General features: G+C 38.1%; 1 long non-coding RNA gene across 1 annotated transcript in view; it reads right to left on the bottom strand.

Moving 5' to 3' along the window:
• The window catches only part of LOC123775872 (uncharacterized), a 36,476-nt gene extending 16,932 nt beyond the window's left edge, over positions 1-19,544 (bottom strand). The window contains exons 1-2 of the long non-coding RNA XR_006775191.2: positions 19,479-19,544; positions 18,504-18,595 (exon numbers count right to left, since the gene is read on the bottom strand). This is a non-coding gene — a long non-coding RNA (uncharacterized LOC123775872). The remainder of the gene's footprint in view (positions 1-18,503; positions 18,596-19,478) is intronic.
• Between the last annotated feature and the right edge of the window lie 525 nt (positions 19,545-20,069).

The following is a 20,069-nucleotide window of genomic DNA, read 5'->3' as shown; positions in this document are numbered from 1 at the left end:
TGCCTTCACTGATTTTCAATCCTCCTCACCTCCCCCATTCACTCCCTTAATAGTGACATTCCCCTCATTCCTCTCTTCTGCCCACAGAAGGGTTCTCAAGAAGAATGTATGGTTTTGCCTTTCCTGTAAACAGAATTCTAGCCTCATAAAGAATGTTGTTTTTACTGTTTTCAGTTACAGGATGTTTGGTGTTGTTAGTATTCTTTAAATAAGCATAAGATTTGAAGTCAAAACACCCAGGCAAGATTTCTGGCTCTGCTACATATTTCCATTAGGTCAATTTTTAATGCTCAACATTTGAGCTTCTGTTTTTCCATCTGCTACAATGAGAATAATAATGTCTAACTCACAGGTTGTTCTAATCACTAAATGAGAGGACATTCATGAAGACACCTTATATGTTGGACCATAAATATGAGTGGAATCTTAATTATAGTGTGTTTACTGTAAACAGTGCCCTGCATACTAACTGCAGATCTATTTCCATCTTACACTCCATGAAGACACTTGAGCCTTGACATTTTGAAAAGATGTGACTCATCGGTGGTCCCCATTATACATGTTCTATGAATCCAGAAGTCTGGCTTAAATCTCACAACCTACAGGGAGATGGAGAGCATCCAAGAAATGAGCAGAGGTGAAAATGTTATTCCCCCTCATCTCCTACTATCATGGGGATTATATAACCATATGCTTATGCATTTACAAGTATTGATTCAAATACATGCAACAGAAGTCCACACCTTCTTTCCCACTCATGCACTGATACATCCAGACTTTGTAGCTTCTTAGAACAATGTGCTTGAAAGTACATGGACAGCTTTGGGGATGCTTCTAAATTTTAACCCTCTCCAGCATCACATAGCAGACCTCTCACTGAAAGTGAGAGTCTCCTGCTCTTGTATTACCCTAGCCTCCTCTCAGGACCCCTTGCCCTATATCTATTCTCCACTGTACCTGAGTTGCCCTGGGTCCTTACATATAATGAAGTCCATGGTCCTTAATCTTGTCTCTTTTCCAGTTTGACACAGTCTCCTTGGTGACTAAATTGGAAAGTATTTGGGAAGAAAGATGTTGGGATAGATGTTTTGCATCTAAATTTACACTAGCTTTTCACTGTGCAAATTCTTTCAGTAGGAAGTAACATAGAACTAGAAATGCAAACAACGGGGCTTGGCCTTGATTCTTCACTTAAATAGCTGTTGGGCCTTGCATAAGCCAGGCCAGCTCACTACCAGTTCATAATGAAGCTTACTAACTCACTCTTACCCACTTTTTCCAGGTTCAACTATGATTAATTGGCTATAGTAAGCATGTGTTTTGTAGTAGAGATTAAAAAAAATATACATGCTTAATAGATGAAATATCTTTTATAATAAACTTTATACTTATTAATTTACACATAATTCTTACCAACAACTAGCTAATTAATTACAAAATATAATTATTTTAGATGTTTAATAAGAAAACAAACATAAGGCCCTGTTATGAAAGCTTACTTCTCCCTCAATACCCCCTTCCTCCCCACCTGTATTCCTTCTTTCTTCCTCAAATATTTCAGCAAACAGATTTGTGTTATAAGGCAGGGTGAATTTATTGGTTCTGGGACTAAAAGTAAGTCACCGAGAAGACATAAACTATTTGGGTTTACTACACATTTGATTTAAACAGACACTCAACCCACTGGACAGAGAATGAGTGAGATTCACTTCAGAGGGAAAACTGCCCCACTTCTCGTATAAGCCATAATGTGTCTTTGGCAGGTAGCTTACAACCCAGCTGCCCACACTGAGCACCATATCACCTACCCTTCCACTTGAAACTAAGCAGTGTTCATCCAGCAGTATTCCACCGTTTGCAATCTATGACCCAGTCAGTGTTTGGGAAGAGTTGGGTGTTCTAATTTTAGGACAAATGTGGGTAATTTCATGACACCATCTTGCAATAGCACTTTCAAGGTCTCTTGAGGCTCATGTGGAAGACCAGCTTGTTCATTGGATCCTATGTGTCTGTGTCTGTAGGATCCTCTTTCGTGTCTCTCCTGGTACACTCAGGCATTGTAGCCAACCAGCTATCTAGCAGATGACCTTTTGCTACCCCATGTCCACTTCTTCTGTTTCAGGCTCAGAGAGAAGCAGCAGGATCCTGATCCGATGATATTTTCTCCACTCTGTACTCCAGAGCCATGTCCCCTTAGAGGGAGAGTTTGGAAACCACTGCTGGAATACTGTGGGAAGCAGATTAATTTTAAACCATGGAATGATTCTCAGCTGAAGGATATTTTATGCAGTAAATAGCATCCCTGATAGAGTCCACTGTCCACAACCATGAGAGTCAAGCAATTTCATCACCCAACACGAACGTCAAATTTGCTATGCCATGTCTTTCGTTGATTTTGTTCCTTCTGCTCAGAATGACCTCCTTCCCTTCTTCTAACACTTTTAATCTGAGATAATATGTTTTATCTTTTTGCCCCAATAGACTAAGTTCCACAAGGAACAGGAAAACAAATCTTCTCAATCCCTTACCGTACCCCCAGTTTCTAGCATGTTGCTTGGTGAATCCAAAGGCCCAATGAACAGAAGATACTCTGAAATTGACAGAATTGAAGATGTACTTACTTGGCTCACACATTAGCCTTTCCTTTCAGACTCTGAAACTGTAGCCTCATCTGAAGGCTGTAGCCCCATCATATCCGTGGCACATCCTCTAGACCTAGCATAATGCCTGTCCCAAATAGGGTTTTGATGCATATTTATGAATGAATGAATGAATGAATGCACACATGAAGAAAATCTATATTTACTTTGAAAGCTAAAAATGCGCAAAGAGTGGAAGCTTATAAGTAACCACTACCCCACGGGTCATTTCTTCCAGTGTCGTTTGAGTTCTAATAAAGATGAGCTTTAGGGACATCAGTCAAAAGACCGAGTAAGTGTGAGCTTTTGCAGGTGGCCTTCTATTAAGCAGCTCATTCTGCTCCCCTTGACAGCCACCCCCTTGGAAGAGAGTACCCTATACTCGTTAAAGATATTAATATTTCCTTGAAACATGCAATCTCTGACCTTCTCATAAAGGCAAAAATTTGTCTTTTCTAGGATAAATATTTGACAGCATGTTTGGATTACAAATGAAGCTTGAGAAAGCCCTGAACAAAAATTTTACTGAGGACAGCAGGTCATTTTCCTAGTCAAGGAGTGAATTGAGCCTATCATTTTCCTCAAATATTTCCCTCAATGAGAAAATATAAGCTTTGCTGGGTAAATTTCACCCTGGAAAATAGTAGAGGAGTTTTTGGAGTTATTTGGTGAAGATCTGGGTCATTCATGTCTATCCACTTTATCATCCACTTCTATTTTAATATATGATATGCTGTGTTCTTCCTCAGACCTAATGTCTAATGCATGTGCTGACTTTAAGATATATGTACGCACTGTATCTGCATCTATAAACATACACACACAAAGATACAGTTAAGATTATAAGTTGGTACAAAATACCATAGTATGTGCAAACTTGTAGTGAACTTGTTGATATCCTAGTTATTTCAGTGAGTTACTGAGGTACCAAAAATTGAAATTATAGTGAATTTAGGTGAAGCAAGTTTCTTTTAAAATAGCCAAATAAAATTAAAATTGTCAACTCACTCTGTTATCAAAGTAATTGTTTGGTTTAATGACACTTCTTATGGACCTCAACTTCCATAAACATATAAAAAATAACAAATCTGTCTCTTCTAGTGGAGAATGGGGAATTCCTATGTGATTAATTTTCATATTCTAGCCACACAATGCAAAACCAACAAAAACGATACATTATATAGATGGCCAAACAATATTTGCTTACTAATTAAAGCTAGTATTAATAAGAAATAGCCCTATTGAATGGACACATTTTTCTTGGGATCTCATCACGGAGGGCCTTGCGTATCACATTAATACATTGAGGGTTAATTCCTTAGACAGTGGGAATGCACTGGAGTGACATAAGAGAGCTATACTTTAGGAAGGTATGAAAAAAATAAGGTCTTTAAAAAGGTAAAGGTAATGGGGAAAAGAAATTAAGATGGGTAGAGTTGTTATTTCTAATCTGTATACCTGTTAGTAGAGATCATTAGACTAAATACCTGCAAATGAAAATTGTATATGGTGTATATTAAACCATATGAATTCCTTTCTTCCTAAGTTTACTGATACATAACACAGCAAACGATAATCTACTCTCTACAGCAGAGCAGCTCTGAGGTCAAGGTGGTAACACCTGTGAAAGCTCTCTATAAATGGAAAGATTGTATGATGTAGGGAATTATTAATATTAGTTTAAATATCTCTATTCTTGCAGATTCATAAGTCTACACAAAGAGTTAAAGCATTTTGCAGACATAATACATATCACAGATCTATTTTCTACAGATAGATTTATTCTGTAAAAATGACATACGCTATAGTGGTTATTTAGACAACAGGGTTAGCTGCTCCCAGAAATGGACATGAAATCGGGGGGAAAAAGTCACCCTAGAAAATAAAAATCAACCTATGATAAATAAGACTAGTCAAGAACAGTAACTATCATAGTCAACAAAATATATACTAACTTGAATGAAAGGGTTTAACAAATAAAAATAAGGAGATTAATTTCAATCAAGGCAGGCAAGTACATCCCACAGAAAGGAACAACTTCACTTTAACTAAATGAAAAATTATGTTACCTATTTAATGGATTGAACTGGAAATTATTTGTACATGTCACTCCATTATTGAGGGTAAAATACAGTTAGATTGTTAGAAATAGGCTCCATTTGGCTTGTAGAAGAGGTGGTCTCATTTCAGATTGTCTGTCTGGTCACTCAAGCAAAATTAACTCCAGGCCATTGAAGGACAGACGCTCAAACCATACAACCTTAAAGAAAACTCCTTAAAGACACCCTTAATTCTTAATCCATTTCACAGAATTGGTCCTGTAAATATACAAAGACACAATGAGCCATGAAGAATTAATTATCTGAAATTCCCAACCCAGTGGACAATGTGTGATTGCACTCAGTAAATGCTACTGTTGTGTTTGTTGCTGTTATTGTCATTATTTTATCCCACGTGCATCCTATTGTGATCTGCCTTCGACCTTCTTTTCCAGTTATTTCACCCTGTGTATCCAGATGCCAATGAAATGATACTGGACACACTTGATTCTTTAGAGCCTTAGGAGTTTTTCTCATTATATATATAGACGTATACATATAGATATATATACATATAGACATATAGTCAAATGCTCAAGTTCTGTCTTTAATTTAAGGCTTCAGTCAAATGCTAGGTCTTTTATAAAGACCTTTCATTAACGGCTCCATCTAGAAGAATTGCTCCCTCAATTAGGCTTTTGTACACCTTTTCTAAGCATTTCTTGACACTTTGTCCTTGCATGGACAGGAAATTGGTGGTGTTGAAAGTAACACAGACCTGTCTTTATAACTTGGCTTCATCACATGCCACTTCTACTTTCCCATCTGTACAAAGATGACACAGAGATCTGCCTCACTGTTACATGGTATCACATATGCGAGGTGTCTGGAACATATTCTCATACAGGTTTGGGGAACTTCCCCAGTTAGAAAGGCCAAATATAATATCATTCATTCATGGGTGTTTTCCTGTCATATTTTCTAATTGCTCACTCCAATTCTTTCACCCCAAACTAAAAACATTATAAAAATTCTGGTCTACCTTGTCTCTTGGTAGTCCCAACCAGGGACCAAAGTTAGCAAATGATTTGAATCCAAGATGCCTTCAATGTATTACTCTATACCTCATGCAAAATATAATAATAGTTTAGTTACAGTTGATATTTATTTAGTATTAATGGTATATCAGACATTCTATTAAGTGCTTTGTATATGTGACATTAATTTTATTAGCCATCTTATGAATGTATTATTCTTTCCATAATTAGCAGATAAGGAAACTGAGACTTGGAAGGATTCATGCCCTTAACCAAGGCTACTGTTGTTGTTGCAGATATTTACATGCAAGAAGTCTGATTATGGAAAGGATGCTTTTGACTACTATGATATGGAGAATTCATATGTTATTTAAAAAAAAAATCTCTTGGTTTTCTGTTTTTGGTAACTGAGGGCATTTTCTCTTTCCTCATTGTGTACAATCCAAAAATTTCTGATTGGCCATTGGCCACTGGATATCCTTTATTTACCCACCTCCCAAAGGTTGAAGCCAAATCTATAAATTAGGTTCCATTTCCTAAATAGATGAATTTACCAGTGGTAGGGGTGTGTGTGACAATTAGAACAAACCAGTATCATGTGAGTTTGTGTGGTGTGAACCTCTTTAAGAATAAAAAAGATTGAAGCTAAGTCTATATCTTGATTCCAAAGGCAATTGGAAGCAACTTCAAGATTTTAACTTTAAGTGTTACTAAAAGTTAATCAGAACTGAACAGTCTAAATATAGTAGAAGTTCCATAATCTTTGTTGTGTAGATGAATAAAAAATAAATAAGGATTAGATATTCAAACTATTGTTATTTCGTTATGTCATTGTACTAACATTATTGGAAAGCTGATATACCACAGGAGTTTTATGTATATTATCTTATTTAATTAGCTCACCAACCCTGTGAAATAGTCACCATTATTTCACTTTGGATTTGGATAAGGAAACAATTGAATCACCAACCCTCCTTGTTCTGCCATCTTTAATCTACAACTTATTAAAGACTGGATTTCTTCTGAGAGTCTCTGGCATGGTAGAAATCATCCCAGCTATAAAGCTTGACAAGTGAAAGAAAGCAGGCATTTTTCTTAAACTTAGTGTGGCCATCATGGACTCCTTCCCTGACCAGGTCCTCTATTATTTAAGGAACTAATGAAAATATTTTCGTGTGAGTGTGACCTAGTAGATTTTAGTCCCAGTTCATTAGGTAGCAATAATCTTATTTACCTTAATGTTAACATATTCCCCCTAGAGCAGGGGCACCTTGAAAAAAGATTAAATGTTGGCTTCATGAATGAAAAGGAATTGCATTTGGGAAAGGTTCTGTTCGGACTCCATATGCTTGATCCTTAACAGATCTGCTTTGTTAAGGAAGAATAATCACATCGACTGTTGATGCAAAAGCATTAGTCTCAGGATCACATTTTTATGCATTAAGCATCTGGACTATGACAGAGTAAATCTTCAAACAATAATTGTTCCAGCAAATTAGGCAGTGTGGTTACATGAAAAGGGCACTGGACATTGGCCTCCATCCTGGAATTGCTATGAACTACTTGTGGGACCTTGAGAGAATTATTCCATCCATTAGTTCTCTCATCTGCAAAATGAAGAAGGTGGGTTTGATGCTCGCTGGGTGTCTTTGTGGCCATGTGTCTAATGTTTTATTTAGTGATGATTCTAAAGTAACAAAGAGCACTACCACCTAGTCATCATTCACTAAGATATCGACTATTGCTGCATCAGTTATTAAAATTACTATTTTAAACCTAGTGGAATTCTGAAAACTTATTTTTATTTGATTAACAATAAGTGCTTTAAAAATATAGTCCTGTATAGATTCATTACTTCTTAGGGATGTGCTTCCTTTAGAGAGTTTCTGGGTTTAACCAGGAACATTAACAGACAGGGGAGGCCACTGTTTTCTAAATATTTAATCCCCAAATGACTTGGATAATGTCTAGCTCATCAGTCACTCTGTTTTATATTTTTAAAATAGTCTTGGGGCCCCTGGGTGGCTCAGTTGGTTAAATGTCTGCCTTCAGCTTGGGTCGTGATCTCAGGGTCTTGGGATCGAGCCCTGCATCAGGCTGTCTGCTCAGCTCTCCCTCTCCCTCCGCTGCTCCCCCTGCTTGTTCTCTCTCTCTCTCTGTCAAATAAATAAATAAATAAATAAATAAATAAATAAATAAATAAATAAAATCTTCTAAAATAGTCTTAGTGTAACCAAAACAATCATATTGAGAAATGTGTTTAATAAAAAAGAAAGGAAGAAAAGCACTTTAACCTTTTGCACTTGGGAGATACTTGGGAAATACTCTCTCTTCTCTGCTGCCCATTTTGAGTTATCTCTTTTAGGATTTTCTTTTGGTCTCCATTTTCCTTTGGCATTAACTCTTTTTCAATATCTAACCCAATTTTTATGTGGAAATACATTGTAGACTGACATCTTTGCTTTGACCCAGTGCCCTTTAGGATGATGCTTCTGCTAATGTTCACTTTATATTTCTTTGCCAGGTCTCTAGGATCTCACTGAAATGGGATTTCAGTTATCTCAAAGAAAATAAGACAGGATGATAAAGCTCTAGACTCACTAGGGATGAAGAATGTAGGTGTGAAGAGTGGTAATTATAAATCATGGTCAAAAAAAGACTCTCTAAGGGGGAGAAACTTGAGCAAAGACCTCAGTGATGAGAAGTGTTCACTCTTAGAAAATCCAGGGGCAAAAGACTGCAGGGAGAAGGAAGGAGTAAGGATATAGGTGTGTGTGCTCAGGTGTGTGCTCAGAGCATGTGAGGACTAGCAAGAAAGTTAGTGCAGCAAACTATAGGAAGCAAGGCGAGCACAACAAGTAAATGGCGTAGGCAAAGACCAGCCCATTGAGGCCTTTAAAGGGCCTAGAAGGTCTTTCAGTTTATTAGAAGTATAATGGGAAGTTAAGCAGTACTGAATCTTAAGATGAAGGTCAAGAATTGAGGATTTCGAGGGACTTGGTACTATCCAGGTTTTAGGGCCACAGGGTATATTGCTAGTTGATACCCTGCTCCTGCTATAGGCTATATTGCTGTTCAGGGATCAATTCAATGTACTGCTTTCCACCAAAATAGTGAGTCCTTCCACTTGTATCAACTTGTGTAAATATGACATTTGACTCTGTGGACTATTTCTTCCTTCTCACCTGTGAGCTCTAGAATCAAAATACAGGACATGTTCTGGTGAGAACTTCGAAAGCTGTGTCACCAGAATTGTCTTTTTATCCCTTGGCACACAAATGGTCTGGTTATGAATTTAAAGCTCATGAACATGGAAGACTTGGGTCCAGAGAGGGAACTGTGGAAAACTTGTGGAATAAATATGACCATAGCCAGAAGGTTACCCAAATAGGAACTCACAGGTAAGAATGCATGGGCAATGGGGAATGTTCCACCAACAGGTGTCTGGCAGGGAGTCTCAGACATTACCATAGAGAATCTGCATCCTTTCTTTGTATCAAACAATCCTATTTTCTCTCCTTACAACTTCCAAGAGAACATTGACTAGGTTTCCATGATCATAGTTTTGATTAACCATCTGCCCAGACGTATATACTTAAGTTCCCTTCCCTACCTGGATATTTCTTATCTTAATTCCTTGAGCTTAGCTCGTGAGCTCATGTTTGTGGTGAGCTGAATCATAAAGTCCAAAGAGATCCATATTATAATCCCTAGAATGTGTAAATATATTACCTTGAACAGCAAAAGGGACTTTGCAGGTGTGATTAAGTTAAGGATCTTGAGATGCAGAGATTATCTATGAGAGTTCAATGGAGACACAAGGCTACTAATAAGAGGGAGACAAAGGGTCAGAGAATGGAAGCATGGGTCAATGAATCAGAGAGATTTGAAGATGGTATGCTCACAGCTTTGAAGGCGGAGGAAGTGGGTGCAGGCCAAGGGATAGAGGTAGCCTCTAGTAGCTAGGAAAGGCAAGGGAATGCATTCTCCCTAAGAGTCTCTAGAAGAAAGTAGTTGATTGACACCTTCACTTCAGCCCAGTGAGGCTGATTTTGATTTTCCGATCCCTGGAATTAGAAGATAATGAATCTTGTTCAAACCATCAACTTGTGGGTTCATTTGCTGCAACAGCAATAGGGAATCATTGTCCCATCATTCGTCTCCCATTCAGACTTTTTACTCCATTGCTGCTCCTGTGTATTTGGGACCACGTATTTGCCAGGTGATCTGGTACCACAGCTACCACACCACTTTTATTCTGTGCTCATTTTATCATACCTTATTATCGGCTTTAAAGGCTTAATGTATTTTATTTTTTCCAGTTTAGCTTGACAGAGCCTGAGGGATGAGGAGCTGGCAAGGGGTTGTGCAACTCACTGGAGGTCCATTGCTCTAGAATTGATTGTTCTAGAAACGATGTCAGGAGATGCTGAGATGGAAGCTCAGAACCATGGAGATGTAAAGCTGACTCTCACTAGTAGATGCAAGTAATGGACCAGTGGCTAAAGAGCCCATTATTCTCTCTGAGGCCAATTCAGCAACAAGAGGTAGGATGCCAGAAATGAGTTGAGCTTCAGGGAAATCAATGGAGAGACAGAAGGAACATTCAGGAATGTGGGCTGGGAAATTGATGGTGGTAGGAACCTAGAGAGAAGAAATATACAGGGCAAAAGACTGAGGATCAGGCAGCAAAAGGAATTGAATCTAGGGAAACGATAGAAGTAGAGTCTCTGTGCTAAGGCCAAAAATTAAGTCCATTGGTATAGAGGTAATTAGCATATCTGTTCTTATTGCATATATTAAAAACATTTAGGGACGCTGACTCCGAACAGCATATATAGGACAGTATCTGGCCCCTTAAAACCCAAGCTGATTTCACTATTCTCTGCTGTCTTATTGTAGTAACTTAATGTGAACAGATATCCACTGGATCAAATGAAATACACCTTATTCCAGGCTTGCAGTCAATGGAGTTTGGCGCTAATGATATTGAGTCATAGTGAATAATCGTATTATTAGCCAATGCCTGATTATGGCATTAGCAAGCCATGCATGGAACTGCTGACCTCCCAAACAAAAATGAGATATTAGCCTAAAAGTACAGTTGGAATAGGTTAAGCCATAGCTAGAATAATTTAGTGTCTGAACCATAATATTTAGAACAAAGAGTGGAATCTTCCAATTCAATCCATTTTTAGTGGAAATGTATGGGTTTGTGGTCAATACCAATTAAAAATAAACACTCTACGTAACTTAATCTCTTTCTCGATGGGTCAGACATTCATTTCACTGAGTTGTTAGTGCCAGCAATTCAATTAAAGGAAAGAAAAAAAACTACGCGTTACGATAAACTTTAGTATTTGAAATAGCTTAATAAAATGAACATAATCTCAAAAGTGTTTTCCCCTACAATGTGCAAGTTTTAATTACTCCATTTTGTATTAAAAGAACTTGTTAAAAATGTCTAATTGCCACTTCCCCCTGAATGATGTCCTAGGATTGCTGGGCCTTGCCTGTCTGCAAAGCACTTTGGGCTTGTATTTATAGGTCTTACAGGAAAGAACTGCAGAGGATTAAGAGTGGCAATTAGTCCTGAATGCCTCGATGTCAGGAGTGGAGCAGAACTCTGGGGGAGGGTTGCAGCAGCAGACAGCGGTGATGGCTTAGGTTGCAGCTATAAAGCAGGAGGCCTTGGGTCAGTGCCCCATAAATAATACATCTTCCTTTTATCTTTCAAATAATCAGGTTTAATTAGCTAAGAGATATGGAAATCATTCTGATTTACACATGAGCAAGAGAAAGATGGGGTGTTTTTAATAATTATGTTTTCTTTTTTCATGCTTTCATTTCTAGTTTTTTACTTCTTAAAAAATAGGACAAAGGGTAAATACAAATTAATCACCCACAATCCCATGACCTTAATAAACCAATATAATTAAGTTTTCTTATTACAAGAATACATACTTACTGTTGATAATCCAGAAAAATTGAAACCAAAAAGAGGTAAACAATAAATTAATGTGTTACACAAGGATGAAAACTTGTTCGAGGAAGATATTTAGGACTTTGAACTGCTTCTGGATTTTGTGTGACCTCCGTGAACACTGTAACACGGATTGAGGCAGCCGCTGTCCCAAGAAATGCTGGAAGGCACCACAGTGCGGGGTCGAGGCTAAGGAAATAGCTATTATCTCAGAGGGTGGGCTCCCCAAACCCAGCAGGCATAGCCCTCAGGCAGCAGGCATTCTGAAATGCGAGGACCTGTCCATGGCTCTGATGGATAGAAGTGCAGGGAGCCAGGCTTCTTTAGGGTGGGTATTACATAAGAAAAATTCGTGACTTCTTATTGAACTGACCAAGCATGCCAGTTCCTGACCTACAGGGAAACTAGAGTTTAACGCAGGAGACCAAGGACACAGCCTAGCTGTTCTGCTGAACAAAGTCTAAAAGGGACCGTATCAGGAGTAAAGGTGTCTGGGTTTCAGGACCAGCAGTGTTGAAAGATTAATTCTAAGCACCATTGGCTGAGTATTCCATGGTGAGTGAACTAACTGCGTGGCACAAACCAGCATGGGCAGATCTGAGTGGGCACACTACATGTCCTTAACAGTTATAGCTCTCGCTTACCCCCCTCAGAGGTGAACTCCAAGAGGACAGGGCGTTGTTTCAGCTTAGTTCCCTGCAGTATCCCTAACCACTGGAACAATGCCTGGAAAGAGTGGCTGTTCGATAATTATGAATGTTTCATTCATTCATTCATTCATTCATTCATTCATTCATTCTCAAGTAATTAATTAGTTAAGCTGGTAAGTGTAAGTGCGACATATCTCCAGATACCCAGGGAAGCTTTATGAAGCTAACGAGAGCCGAGTGTGGAGTGGCGCTACAGGACCAGCACAGCAGGTGAGATGACTTGGTTTCTCCGTTCCCTTGTTCAGTTTCTATGTGCCATGGACACATGTGCTAATTTAATTTCTCGCAGCCTCCGCTTTCTCATTCATAGACAAGAGCTACAGCTACAGTCAGGCAGCTCTGATTCCGTGCCTGGGTCTATAGCCAACACTCTCTGAGTGATTAGATGTCTTCTATAACCTCTGTTCCCTCAGACTCTGGTTTGCCCCTGTGTAAAATGCGGACACTAATCACACCTCAAAGGGTTATGAGGATCAAATGAGGAGATACGTGTCGGGAAATTTTTAGAACATGCATTATCTATCGTGTAGAGGCACTGAGTAAATTTCAGTTCTAAATTTGATGAACAATTCTATTTTAAATTAATTGTATTTTTGATAAAGAAAAAACACTTTACGCAGATAGGCTCCTCTAGAACCCTCCTGAAAGTCACTCTTTTTGGCATGGTCATCTTATTGTTGATTTCCAGACTGAATAGAAGGTTCCATGTGGACAGGAAGCATGCTTTTCCCCACATTATTTTATCCTCCGTTACCAAGAACAATGTCTAGCACATAAGAGGCACTTAATAGGTATTTCCTGATGAATTAATAAATGGTAGTGAGAACATGAAAGGTGATAGTGGTTATAAAAATATATTTTTTAAAATGAAGCCCTATAATAATAGAAATTGTTTTACTATCATTTCTGGGACCGTTTTCTTTGTGTTTGGAGTCTTCTGTATTGATAGGATTCTTTTCTCTTCACCACTTTCTTAGCTGTGGTGTCAGTAATAAGTACATTCATTGTTATTTGGAAGAGGTTTTATGAAAAATGGAAAAATAATGTCTTTACATGACACAGTGCAAATAATACGTAGTTCTACCCTCAAGATATGCAGTCAATCTAAAACAAACAGGAGGGCAATGAGACAGATAATGAGACATCATAGTGCAATGTATTATTAATTCATTTATTCATATATTCACAGATATTTAGGGATCATACTACTCACCAGGTCATAGACTATGCACTTTAACACAAAGAAGAAATAATATTCTCCAAAAGCTTAGAGAAATCATAAAGTAATTCAATGGTATACATAAGAAGTTATATTATGAGATAAATGATGTTACAGAGATGAGGAAAAAAGAAAACATATGTTAGTCTGCCTAAAGGGTATTAGGAAAACCTCCATATAGGAAGTGATGCCTAAGTTAAGATTAAGGAATGGGTATGAAATTTCTAGGTTTCCACATTGGGTCAGATATCCCAGCCAGAGTGAACAGCATCTGCAAAAATTACAAGTGTGCAAAATCAAGGCATCGGTGAGGACCATGCGTAGCTCAGGATCGTTGAGATGTAAAGAAGGAGGTGAGGATGTGTAAGCGGAGTGATATCCAGGCAGTAATAGAGAGCTTCTGCTGTGTTTTTAGTTGGAGAGAATTGTGTTTGCCTATTATAAGGGTAAATATAAAGTGTGTCTATAAAGGATATGTTTATTTAATTTTAAAGTTGTGGATAGTTGACGGTATGGGTAACGGCACATACAAAGAAGGTAGTGATGAAGATTAGATATTTCAGAAGATATAAATCTAATCAAGGCGATGCCAGTGGAGATGGAGAAGAGTGAGTAGAAAGCAGAAATTATAAAACTTGGTAACCAGTTGGAAACAGGAATTTGAGGTTGGAGGATTGTTCTGTGTTATGCATGAGATTATCTCTGGGTAAAGATAATATGGACTTCAGTCTTCCCTAAGGACTGACCTTCTACATGACTGTCTTAGTACAGATCGCTGTAACAAAATACCATAGACTGGGGGGCTTACACAGTAGGCATTTGCTTCTCACAATTCTGGAGGCTGGGAATTCTAAGATTAGTGCACTGGCAGATTCATTGCTGGGTGAGGGCCATCATCTTGGTTTGGTGACAACAACCTTCTCATTGGTCCTCAAGTAGTAGAAACACACACACAGAGGCAGAGACCGAGAGAGAGAAAGACAGAGAGAGAGTGGTCTCTCTCTCTTCTTCTTACAAGGGCACTAATTCCAACATGGGAACCCCACTCTCATGACTTCATCCAAACCTAATCACCTTCCAAAGGCTCCATCTCCAAATACCATAATTTGGGGGATTGAGTTTTAATGTATGGATTTTGGGAAAACATAAACATTCAGTCCATAACAGTGACATGGTTTTGCCAATACATATAATTTTTTGTTTGGTTGTTTGGTTTTTCCTTTAAGTTCCTATGCCCTTTGGGAAGACTCTCTCTCTCTGGGTAGAGTTGGTAGAAAAAATTAACTGACACCACCCCTCCATTAATGCCTCTCACTGTAGAAGCCAAGGAATTAAGTCCTTCTTCCACCCAACTGTAATGAGAGCTTATTCTTTGAATTGCGAACCTTGGAAAAGGTATTAAGAAAACAGGGGCAGTTATCAGGAAGTGAGTGTCATTGCAGTGCCTATAACAGTATCGGTATGGCCCCAACTGTGCCCATGATATGGCCTTGGCTGTGGTTCTGCTGCTCTAACATGGAGATCCCTTGATCATTGTTCACATTCCCCAAGTCTTGTTCTTCAGCTTTCCATCAGTTCTGTGAGCTCACCGTATCCCTCGAGTAAATTTTCTACTTGCTTAAGATAACTTGAGTTAACTTCTCTCTTAAACCAAATCCCTGACTTCTTTGGTCCTCATTACTTTCAGATACCTGACTGTGCTCCAATATGCTAAAAACTTTCTCTAACTGATGCCTAGAATGTAACAGCCTTTCTATCATATATTTATTAGAAAAAATGAAAGAGTGGAACAAAACCAACATAATTTTAACAATTAAATTTAAGAACACTGCTGCACTGATTCCAAATCAGTGCACGGTCTTATTCCTGCTTCCTGCCATTAATCTGCTTTTCTTTATTATGATGTTTTATAGGACTTTAGCAGCACCTGAATTCTCAATTTCTGACCTTTATCCTTCTCCTTCCTTTACTATACAGCATGCATTTCTGGATGACCTCTTTGGATCTTTTCCCATAGCTGCGTTGCCCCGGTCATGTGATATAAAAAATCAGATCTATAAGACTTTCAGTCTTGGGCAGATGCCCAATAGAAACAGCACACGCTTAAGATTGGGACAGTACATAAATCTACTTTTCTCACTCATTCTTGGGCTAGACCAGACCTAGTAAACTAATTTGAAAGCTGATGGCAATGGTGAAATTCATACAAATGGTCAGTTGGTTCTGAGAGTGAAGCTCCTTGCTAAGCATGGACCTCACTGACCCTTTGGCCCTGAGGTCTCCAGGTGGATATGATATATCCGCCCACCATGATCAAATTTGGTGGCCCAATATTTATGGAAGCCTAGTGATGTGCCAGGCATTATCCTATGTGATGGAATTTAGCCATAAGAAAGACAGACCTCGTCCCACCCTCATAGACCATTTACTCTAATAAAAAAGGAAAGAATAATCTTATAAATGAGTAATATGATTTAAGTTAGTAGAAAGTGATAGGAAGATTATAAAACATGGTAATAAAATAATAAGAGACTTACAAGAGAGCATTATTTTAGATAATGTGTGGAAGGAAGATCACTCAAAAGGTGACATGTGACTAGGAATCCGAATGATCAAGAGAAACCACCATCCTCAAACAGGGAAAGTGCATTTCATGTAGATCCAGGAACTGTAAAATGGGTAACAGCCTAATTTTTTTCAAAGATGGAGCTTTTATGGCTGAAAATTAAGATTGAGATGGCTCTTAAGAAAAGCAGAAAAAAACAGAACTTTTGGCATGACCTTCTCTAGGGAGGTCAGAGGGGGCTCTCCCATCTAGGCTTCTGCCATGTCCTGGGCAGTTGTATGAGGGATATATGACACTTCTCAATGACTGGGTGCAATTCACAGAGTACTAACAAAGAAATCTACCACATCTTCAAAAGGACAGATAAGAGGGTAACTTAACAATTATGTTTCAGAATTCTGATTCCTAGCTTAGGACTTAGGTTTGATTATAGTTGCTGTGGAAAATTCCAGAAAGGACCTACAGGACCCATCTACTATGAACTGGTCCCAAGAGCAGAGGCCAAAGATCTGGCTATACTAAAAATTTTGTTTGTGTGCATATATGTGTGTATATATGTGTGTGTGTTGATGAGATGCTTTTTGGTAACATTTGGCTAGTTCAGCTCTTGCTGTCAGCAGTCAGAGGCTAAGAGAAAGCATCTTAGAATGAATGTATATATGGATTTTGCTTCCTAGAAATAACCTAAGGCCTTTGACCATATCCTTCATGTAGAATGTCATCCTCTCTGGAACTGGAGAGTAGTATGCTGAATGAAATAAGTTAATCAGAGAAAGACGATTATCATATAGTTTCATCCATATGTGGTATATAAGAAACAGACAGAGGACCATTGGGGAAGGGAGGGAAAACTGAATGGCAAGTCATCAGAGAGGGAGAAAAACCATGAGAGACTCTTAAGTGTAGGAAACAAACGGAGGGTTGCTGGAGGCGATGTGGGTGGGGAGATTGGGTAATTGGGTGATGGGCATTAAAGAGGGCATGTGATATGATGAGTACTGGGTGCTATATGCAACTGATAAATTATTGAATACTACACCTGAAACTAATGGTGCACTATAAGTTGGCTAATTGAATTTATATTTAAAAAAATGTCATCGTCTCCCATGATATTCGTTTGCCTTGTGTCAGGCACCATATTAGATATTCTGTTGGAATTCCGTCTATTTTCTCATTTACTTATCATAATTATAAGGCAGTTATTAATTAAGATTTTCTAAATGTGTAAACTGAGGTGCGAAGTGTTTGTTTTTTCTCTGAATCACACAGCTTGCAAGACAAAGCAAGATTTCAGGTCAGATCTAAATTCTAAACTTTATGTTCTTGTCAACATACCTTTAAGCGTATTTCAAAAGGAAGATTGTTTTTCAGATAAAAGAACAAGATTACACAGGCATTCATGAGGGCATACAGATATGAGCTCTGGTTCTTTATTCATACACATTTATTTGCATTTTCCAAACGTGGCTAGTTATTTATATTTAAGTTCTCTTGCTGGAAAAAAAAATCACATTTTGCCTTTTGTGCCAAGCTGCAGAGTCGGCTTATTTCATTACATTTTTGTCTTCTCAGAAAGACACTATGCAACTGGAATCTCATCGTTATCAATAGTTTGCTGCCAACTGTTGCAGATTGCTGACAGTGGATCAATTTTAATTTACAGCTGATCTTGAAAGGCCATTTAAATAGTGGTAATTAAGAAGCAAAATATGGGACTGGAAATGTAGCGAAATGTGGATAGTTTTAAACTAATGAGGTACTCGAAGCCCTTTTTCTACAAAGCCAAGATGTTCGAAGTGAAGATTCTCTGTAGTATGTATCATTATTTTGGCAGAGTTAAGGAAAATCATTAGGTTTCCAGTGTCAAACTAGATTACGTCCATCTAAAATGTTATTCATTACTATACTGCACCTTCTTTTCGTAATGCTCGTCTCCCTTACGCCCCCTTCTCAGTTTGTATTTGTCATAATCGTATATCCATGGAGTATAACCTATGTCCACCATGTTTGCCAACGTACCTGCATGTATGTGGAGGTTATAGTTGGAGCTTAATAAACATTTATCTCAATCTTGAGTGACAAATAACTATATGAACAAAGCAAGAAGGCCCCATTAAATATGCAAAAGTATCCATCTATTCCAGCAAGCATCCCTGAGTCTTTTAGTGGTACAGCAAACAAAAAGTATGTGTGAGAATATTATTTCAGGCTATCCATGTTCCAGCATTTCTATTCCAGGTTTGGAAGCTAGTATGTTTGTCAGTTCTTATTAATTCTGAAACTTGGGGCGACTTTTAGATTCTCTCTCACCTGTATACTTCTTTTCTTCTCATCTATGCTCATAACTACTTTCTTCCCTTCATATTCTTGGGTTTCCAGCTCTTCCTGGCTGTGATGGCCTTCTAGAGGATAAAGAACATCTAATTTCACCATCCCATAAATACACACACACACACACACATTATAAGACACTCAGTAAATATTTGTTTTCTACTTAATTTCTGTCTTTTTCATGACAGCCAAGGAAATGTTCTAGGGCAAGAACCAAAGTCCTCAAATTCCAGCTGCATTTCTTTTCCTTGTTCTTATTCTCCTCATCCCCTTCCCCCTCCTTCCACCTCCCCTTTCTATATCTCTTCCTCTTCCTCCTCCTCCCCGCCATTGCTGCACTTTAGACAATAGATGCAGAAAGCTGTTCTGAAGTCATTCTTGCAGAAGAACATACTGAAGCGTAGGGGTTGTGGCAGTTTCAAGAGTTTCACTGTTGGAGAATGTACATGACAATGGGCAATAAACTGTAATCTTCTTGCATGTACTAATATGCAGCATGTACACTTTTGCCACTGTACTAGGTATATTATTGGAAATTAAAATTTCTTGTCATTCCAAAAGCATTAAATGCCTAAAGTAAATATGTTCTTAAATAAGGCCATTCTACCTTACCATTTCACAGCCAGCAAACAATAAGCATAAGCTTTGGGTATCCCAGCTCTGTTTATGACAAAATGTCCTTACTCTTAGATTCTTGAGTTAAATATTGCAAGATCCACATTTTATCTTGCTCTGAAGTCCAGTTGTGAGCCCATTTCCTAGATCTGATAATAGGTATAGCTTTTCCAGCTTACTTGGCATGATTTGCATACATTACAGCTAATTTCTCCCACAGTTGCTACCTTTGTAAATACATTCACTCATCAAGCACAGCATAGAGCCCTGACATTGACATACCAGGCCAACGATGCTTTAATGGGGAATCAGAAACTTGTAAGTCTCCTTGATGCTTACCTCTTCATCCTTCCACACAACACTGCAATGCTCTCTTCTCCAGCCAACCTTTCCAGAGGTCTTTAATCTGATGAGCTGTCTCTTGTTTCCTATTTCAGAGTCATTTATTTACATCTGCCCTACAATCTTTACCCAATTCTGTTATTCGCACACAAATTTATTCTAATCATTAACAGTAAAATACTTAAGGGCAGGAATCGTATTCTATTATTCTGAATTCCTAATGCTAACCCATTAGTTAGCATAGATTCTGTAAATATTTACATGTGTGAATGAGTGAATGAGTGAATGAATGAATGGACTACAAAATAATGCAGTATTGGATTTACAGTGTCTTCCATTTTTGACCCCTGACTTTGAAAAATATTGATTTGATAGAAATAGAATTAGTTCTAATCATATTTAATTCTTGAACATAGTGTTATTCAATTAATTCAATACTATGTCCTCCTGTAACTTTCGTATGTGACCTATTTTTTTGTCGTTCTTATGATTTTATATTCACCATATAAATGAGAAAAAAAAGTATTGACTTAAATAAAGTGACTCAGATAAAATCTTAGTAATTTAAAACCTGACTCTTCCCTCCTG

This window comes from Ursus americanus, chromosome 8, assembly GCF_024610735.1.
Source record: "Ursus americanus isolate L20-20 chromosome 8, mUrsAme1.1.p, whole genome shotgun sequence".
Classification (NCBI taxonomy): Eukaryota; Metazoa; Chordata; class Mammalia; order Carnivora; family Ursidae; genus Ursus; species Ursus americanus.
Note: the sequence above shows the minus strand (reverse complement) of the source record. Positions and strands in the feature narration are given on the sequence as shown.